This window comes from Gordionus sp. m RMFG-2023, chromosome 4, assembly GCF_954871325.1.
Source record: "Gordionus sp. m RMFG-2023 chromosome 4, tfGorSpeb1-WG-v2, whole genome shotgun sequence".
Taxonomy (NCBI): Eukaryota; Metazoa; Nematomorpha; class Gordioida; order Chordodea; family Parachordodidae; genus Gordionus; species Gordionus sp. m RMFG-2023.
Window position 1 is genome coordinate 18,242,818 of NC_088778.1, and position 8,048 is coordinate 18,250,865.

Sequence of the window (8,048 nt, forward strand, 5' to 3'; positions counted from 1 at the left end):
AACCCTAACACAATGATTTAACCCTTAATATCTCTTGAGTTTTTTTATATTTTTAAAATCCCTTGTAAGGGATTTATTATATTTTCGCGTGATAAGCATTTTTACGTATGTTTCAAATATTTATATAAAAAACACTTTAATATATACTTTATGAACTTATAAAAATAATTTTAAAATAATCTTATTATATTCTATATATTTAATACTAATACTAACCCTAAATCTAACACTAACCATACCATAACTTTAACTCTTTAACCCTAACCCTAACCCAATGATTTAACCATTAATATCCCTTGATTTTTTTATATTTTTAAAATCCCTTGAAAGGATTTTATTATATTTTCACGTGATTAGCATTTTTACGTATGTTTCACATATATATATAAAAAACACTTTAATATATACTTTATGAACTTAAAAAAATAATTTTAAAATATTCTTATTATATTCTATATATTTAATACTAATACTAACCCTAAATCTAACACTAACCCTAACCCTAACCCTAACACTAACCATAATCATAACTTTAACTCTTTAACCCTAACCCTAACCCAATGATTTAACCATTAATATCTCTTGATTTTTTTATATTTTTAAAATCCCTTGAAAGGATTTTATTATATTTTCACGTGATAAGCATTTTTACTAATGTTTCAAATATATATATAAAAAACACTTTAATATATACTTTATGAACTTAAAAAAATAACTTTAAAATAATCTTATTATATTCTATATATTTAATACTAATACTAACCCTAAATCTAACAATAACCCTAACCCTAACCATAACCTTAACTCTTTAACCCTAACCCTAACCCAATGATTTAACCATTAATATCCCTTGATTTTTTTATATTTTTAAAATCCCTTGAAAGGATTTTATTATATTTTCACGTGATAAGCATTTTTACGTATGTTTCACATATATATATAAAAAACACTTTAATATATACTTTATGAACTTAAAAAAATAATTTTAAAATATTCTTATAATATTCTAAATATTTAATACTAATACTAACCCTAAATCTAACACTAACCATAACCATAACTTTAACTATTTAACCCTAACCCTAACCCAATGATTTAACCATTAATATCCCTTGATTTTTTTATATTTTTAAAATCCCTTGATAGGATTTTATAATATTTTCACGTGATTAGCATTTTTACGTATGTTTCACATATATATATAAAAAACTCTTTAATATATACTTTATGAACTTAAAGAAATAATTTTAAAATATTCTTATTATATTCTATATATTTAATACTATTACTAACCCTAAATCTAACACTAACCCTAACCCTAACCTTAACTCTCTAACCCTAACCCTAACATAATGATTTAACCCTTAATATCTCTTGAGTTTTTTTATATTTTTAAAATCCCTTGTAAGGGATTTATTATATTTTCACGTGATAAGCATTTTTACTAATGTTTCACATATATATATAAAAAACACTTTAATATATACTTTATGAACTTAAAAAAATAATTTTAAAATATTCTTATTATATTCTATATATTTAATACTAATACTAACCCTAAATCTAACACTAACCCTAACCCTAACCCTAACACTAACCCTAACCCTAACATTAACTCTCTAACCCTAACCCTAACATAATGATTTAACCCTTAATATCTCTTGAGTTTTTTTATATTTTTAAAATCCCTTGTAAGGGATTTATTATATTTTCACGTGATAAGCATTTTTACGTATGTTTTACATATATATATAAAAAACACTTTTATATATACATTATGAACTTAAAAAAATATTTTTAAAATATTCTTATTATATTCTATATATTTAATACTAATACTAACCCTAAATCTAACACTAACCCTAACCCTAACACTAACCCTAACCCTAACCTTAACTCTCTAACCCTATCCCTTACCCAATGATTTAACCATTAATATCCCTTGAGTTTTTTTATATTTTTAAAATCCCTTGAAAGGATTTTATTATATTTTCACGTGATAAGCATTTTTACGTATGTTTCACATATATATATAAAAAACTCTTTAATATATACTTTATGAACTTAAAGAAATAATTTTAAAATATTCTTATTATATTCTATATATTTAATACTAATACTAACCCTAAATCTAACACTAACCCTAACCCTAACCCTAACACTAACCATAATCATAACTTTAACTCTTTAACCCTAACCCTAACCCAATGATTTAACCATTAATATCTCTTGATTTTTTTATATTTTTAAAATCCCTTGAAAGGATTTTATTATATTTTCACGTGATAAGCATTTTTACTAATGTTTCACATATATATATAAAAAACACTTTAATATATACTTTATGAACTTAAAAAAATAATTTTAAAATATTCTTATTATATTCTATATATTTAATACTAATACTAACCCTAAATCTAACACTAACCCTAACCCTAACCCTAACACTAACCCTAACCCTAACATTAACTCTCTAACCCTAACCCTAACATAATGATTTAACCCTTAATATCTCTTGAGTTTTTTTATATTTTTAAAATCCCTTGTAAGGGATTTATTATATTTTCACGTGATAAGCATTTTTACGTATGTTTTACATATATATATAAAAAACACTTTTATATATACATTATGAACTTAAAAAAATATTTTTAAAATATTCTTATTATATTCTATATATTTAATACTAATACTAACCCTAAATCTAACACTAACCCTAACCCTAACCCTAACACTAACCCTAACCCTAACCTTAACTCTCTAACCTTAACCCTTACCCAATGATTTAACCATTAATATCCCTTGAGTTTTTTTATATTTTTAAAATCCCTTGAAAGGATTTTATTATATTTTCACGTGATAAGCATTTTTACGTATGTTTCACATATATATATAAAAAACTCTTTAATATATACTTTATGAACTTAAAGAAATAATTTTAAAATATTCTTATTATATTCTATATATTTAATACTATTACTAACCCTAAATCTAACACTAACCCTAACCCTAACCTTAACTCTCTAACCCTAACCCTAACACAATGATTTAACCCTTAATATCTCTTGAGTTTTTTTATATTTTTAAAATCCCTTGTAAGGGATTTATTATATTTTCGCGTGATAAGCATTTTTACGTATGTTTCAAATATTTATATAAAAAACACTTTAATATATACTTTATGAACTTATAAAAATAATTTTAAAATAATCTTATTATATTCTATATATTTAATACTAATACTAACCCTAAATCTAACACTAACCATACCATAACTTTAACTCTTTAACCCTAACCCTAACCCAATGATTTAACCATTAATATCCCTTGATTTTTTTATATTTTTAAAATCCCTTGAAAGGATTTTATTATATTTTCACGTGATTAGCATTTTTACGTATGTTTCACATATATATATAAAAAACACTTTATATACTTTATGAACTTAAAAAAATAATTTTAAAATATTCTTATTATATTCTATATATTTAATACTAATACTAACCCTAAATCTAACACTAACCCTAACCCTAACCCTAACACTAACCATAATCATAACTTTAACTCTTTAACCCTAACCCTAACCCAATGATTTAACCATTAATATCTCTTGATTTTTTTATATTTTTAAAATCACTTGAAAGGATTTTATTATATTTTCACGTGATTAGCATTTTTACGTATGTTTCACATATATATAAAAAACACTTTAATATATACTTTATGAACTTAAAAAAATAATTTTAAAATATTCTTATTATATTCTATATATTTAATACTAATACTAACCCTAAATCTAACACTAACCCTAACCCTAACCCTAACACTAACCATAATCATAACTTTAACTCTTTAACCCTAACCCTAACCCAATGATTTAACCATTAATATCTCTTGATTTTTTTATATTTTTAAAATCCCTTGAAAGGATTTTATTATATTTTCACGTGATAAGCATTTTTACTAATGTTTCACATATATATATAAAAAACACTTTAATATATACTTTATGAACTTAAAAAAATAATTTTAAAATATTCTTATTATATTCTATATATTTAATACTAATACTAACCCTAAATCTAACACTAACCCTAACCCTAACCCTAACACTAACCCTAACCCTAACATTAACTCTCTAACCCTAACCCTAACATAATGATTTAACCCTTAATATCTCTTGAGTTTTTTTATATTTTTAAAATCCCTTGTAAGGGATTTATTATATTTTCACGTGATAAGCATTTTTACGTATGTTTTACATATATATATAAAAAACACTTTTATATATACATTATGAACTTAAAAAAATATTTTTAAAATATTCTTATTATATTCTATATATTTAATACTAATACTAACCCTAAATCTAACACTAACCCTAACCCTAACCCTAACACTAACCCTAACCCTAACCTTAACTCTCTAACCTTAACCCTTACCCAATGATTTAACCATTAATATCCCTTGAGTTTTTTTATATTTTTAAAATCCCTTGAAAGGATTTTATTATATTTTCACGTGATAAGCATTTTTACGTATGTTTCACATATATATATAAAAAACTCTTTAATATATACTTTATGAACTTAAAGAAATAATTTTAAAATATTCTTATTATATTCTATATATTTAATACTATTACTAACCCTAAATCTAACACTAACCCTAACCCTAACCTTAACTCTCTAACCCTAACCCTAACACAATGATTTAACCCTTAATATCTCTTGAGTTTTTTTATATTTTTAAAATCCCTTGTAAGGGATTTATTATATTTTCGCGTGATAAGCATTTTTACGTATGTTTCAAATATTTATATAAAAAACACTTTAATATATACTTTATGAACTTATAAAAATAATTTTAAAATAATCTTATTATATTCTATATATTTAATACTAATACTAACCCTAAATCTAACACTAACCATACCATAACTTTAACTCTTTAACCCTAACCCTAACCCAATGATTTAACCATTAATATCCCTTGATTTTTTTATATTTTTAAAATCCCTTGAAAGGATTTTATTATATTTTCACGTGATTAGCATTTTTACGTATGTTTCACATATATATATAAAAAACACTTTAACTTTATGAACTTAAAAAAATAATTTTAAAATATTCTTATTATATTCTATATATTTAATACTAATACTAACCCTAAATCTAACACTAACCCTAACCCTAACCCTAACACTAACCATAATCATAACTTTAACTCTTTAACCCTAACCCTAACCCAATGATTTAACCATTAATATCTCTTGATTTTTTTATATTTTTAAAATCCCTTGAAAGGATTTTATTATATTTTCACGTGATAAGCATTTTTACTAATGTTTCAAATATATATATAAAAAACACTTTAATATATACTTTATGAACTTAAAAAAATAACTTTAAAATAATCTTATTATATTCTATATATTTAATACTAATACTAACCCTAAATCTAACAATAACCCTAACCCTAACCATAACCTTAACTCTTTAACCCTAACCCTAACCCAATGATTTAACCATTAATATCCCTTGATTTTTTTATATTTTTAAAATCCCTTGAAAGGATTTTATTATATTTTCACGTGATAAGCATTTTTACGTATGTTTCACATATATATATAAAAAACACTTTAATATATACTTTATGAACTTAAAAAAATAATTTTAAAATATTCTTATAATATTCTAAATATTTAATACTAATACTAACCCTAAATCTAACACTAACCATAACCATAACTTTAACTATTTAACCCTAACCCTAACCCAATGATTTAACCATTAATATCCCTTGATTTTTTTATATTTTTAAAATCCCTTGATAGGATTTTATAATATTTTCACGTGATTAGCATTTTTACGTATGTTTCACATATATATATAAAAAACTCTTTAATATATACTTTATGAACTTAAAGAAATAATTTTAAAATATTCTTATTATATTCTATATATTTAATACTATTACTAACCCTAAATCTAACACTAACCCTAACCCTAACCTTAACTCTCTAACCCTAACCCTAACATAATGATTTAACCCTTAATATCTCTTGAGTTTTTTTATATTTTTAAAATCCCTTGTAAGGGATTTATTATATTTTCACGTGATAAGCATTTTTACTAATGTTTCACATATATATATAAAAAACACTTTAATATATACTTTATGAACTTAAAAAAATAATTTTAAAATATTCTTATTATATTCTATATATTTAATACTAATACTAACCCTAAATCTAACACTAACCCTAACCCTAACCCTAACACTAACCCTAACCCTAACATTAACTCTCTAACCCTAACCCTAACATAATGATTTAACCCTTAATATCTCTTGAGTTTTTTTATATTTTTAAAATCCCTTGTAAGGGATTTATTATATTTTCACGTGATAAGCATTTTTACGTATGTTTTACATATATATATAAAAAACACTTTTATATATACATTATGAACTTAAAAAAATATTTTTAAAATATTCTTATTATATTCTATATATTTAATACTAATACTAACCCTAAATCTAACACTAACCCTAACCCTAACACTAACCCTAACCCTAACCTTAACTCTCTAACCCTATCCCTTACCCAATGATTTAACCATTAATATCCCTTGAGTTTTTTTATATTTTTAAAATCCCTTGAAAGGATTTTATTATATTTTCACGTGATAAGCATTTTTACGTATGTTTCACATATATATATAAAAAACTCTTTAATATATACTTTATGAACTTAAAGAAATAATTTTAAAATATTCTTATTATATTCTATATATTTAATACTATTACTAACCCTAAATCTAACACTAACCCTAACCCTAACCTTAACTCTCTAACCCTAACCCTAACACAATGATTTAACCCTTAATATCTCTTGAGTTTTTTTATATTTTTAAAATCCCTTGTAAGGGATTTATTATATTTTCGCGTGATAAGCATTTTTACGTATGTTTCAAATATTTATATAAAAAACACTTTAATATATACTTTATGAACTTATAAAAATAATTTTAAAATAATCTTATTATATTCTATATATTTAATACTAATACTAACCCTAAATCTAACACTAACCATAACCATAACTTTAACTCTTTAACCCTAACCCTAACCCAATGATTTAACCATTAATATCCCTTGATTTTTTTATATTTTTAAAATCCCTTGAAAGGATTTTATTATATTTTCACGTGATTAGCATTTTTACGTATGTTTCACATATATATATAAAAAACACTTTAATATATACTTTATGAACTTAAAAAAATAATTTTAAAATATTCTTATAATATTCTAAATATTTAATACTAATACTAACCCTAAATCTAACACTAACCATAACCATAACTTTAACTATTTAACCCTAACCCTAACCCAATGATTTAACCATTAATATCCCTTGATTTTTTTATATTTTTAAAATCCCTTGATAGGATTTTATAATATTTTCACGTGATTAGCATTTTTACGTATGTTTCACATATATATATAAAAAACACTTTAATATATACTTTATGAACTTAAAAAAATAATTTTAAAATATTCTTATTATATTCTATATATTTAATACTAATACTAACCCTAAATCTAACACTAACCCTAACCCTAACCCTAACACTAACCCTAACCCTAACATTAACTCTCTAACCCTAACCCTAACCCAATGATTTAACCATTAATATCTCTTGATTTTTTTATATTTTTAAAATCCCTTGAAAGGATTTTATTATATTTTCACGTGATAAGCATTTTTACTAATGTTTCAAATATATATATAAAAAACACTTTAATATATACTTTATGAACTTAAAAAAATAACTTTAAAATAATCTTATTATATTCTATATATTTAATACTAATACTAACCCTAAATCTAACAATAACCCTAACCCTAACCATAACCTTAACTCTTTAACCCTAACCCTAACCCAATGATTTAACCATTAATATCCCTTGATTTTTTTATATTTTTAAAATCCCTTGAAAGGATTTTATTATATTTTCACGTGATAAGCATTTTTACGTAT